This window comes from Halyomorpha halys, unplaced genomic scaffold, assembly GCF_000696795.3.
Source record: "Halyomorpha halys isolate HHAL.00 unplaced genomic scaffold, Hhal_1.1 Scaffold37.1, whole genome shotgun sequence".
Taxonomy (NCBI): Eukaryota; Metazoa; Arthropoda; class Insecta; order Hemiptera; family Pentatomidae; genus Halyomorpha; species Halyomorpha halys.
This window is the reverse complement of record NW_027106407.1, coordinates 162,064-163,105: the sequence shown is the minus strand read 5'-3', so window position 1 is coordinate 163,105 and position 1,042 is coordinate 162,064.

Here is a 1,042-nt window from a genome sequence, read left to right as displayed (position 1 = left end):
ATTCACAACAATGAATAAATATCTGAATTCAATATGTGAACTGGTTTATTATTTCAAATATATAACATTGGATTGATTTTAATTTATATTTATGTAATATTAGCATAGAGTATACGTTGTCACGGCCTACACGGGCACGGTTTTTTTTTCTTTATAATTCAATGGAAAAATGTATCAACAGCATATTTATTGTTTAAAAAAAAGACGCTCGAGTTCATTAGATCATATTGTTGAGAAGGAAAATAAAATGAGGAGGAAATTAAAAAAAAAAAAAAAGTGGTCGGTAAAAGCCTTGATTGTTTTCTTAATTTCCTGCCATCTTAGCCCTTCCTCCTCTAGAGGGAGCTCTATTGTCGTGGTTATCATCTAAATATATTTCCTGATAGTACCAGTTGCATTTGGAATCTTAATACATTATTAATTTTCTTTGGTACATTATTTTATGAATCTTAATAACTGATTTTTATTGACGAAAAAACTCGTTATATTCCGAATAAACATAGATATATATTACTTAGACACGCCTTGCCCTTAAGTTATAATTTATTCTTACCTTTAGTCGAGTCCACTCTATACTTCTTACTATACGTGGTTTAATGAATTTATTAGCTTCATGATTATAAATTTATTAGTTATAAATTATTATCTTTATTAGTTGTATTTTATCAATTAATTTTGACAGTCTGTATATAGTTGTCTATTGTAAATTATCTATGTTTCAGTTTTTTTTAGTAGCATATTGTATTTCAGCTATATTGTATAAATTAAATCATTTATTTGATTTTTAGAAATGGTTTCAAAATTATATAATTTTAGTTTATAAGCCTTAGCAGCCTTTGTAATGCCATAATGATTGATAAAAGTATTTATCATCATATTTTGTCACCGACCGATAGATCGGCATCTGGTAATTTTCTATATAAATAATTTTAAACAACTTTCGCAAGTTTGTTCATAAAAATTTATTTAATAATCGTTGATAATTAATACTTATTTAGAATCTGAATATCTCTTCCTTTATTTTGAAATTATGATATCCAAT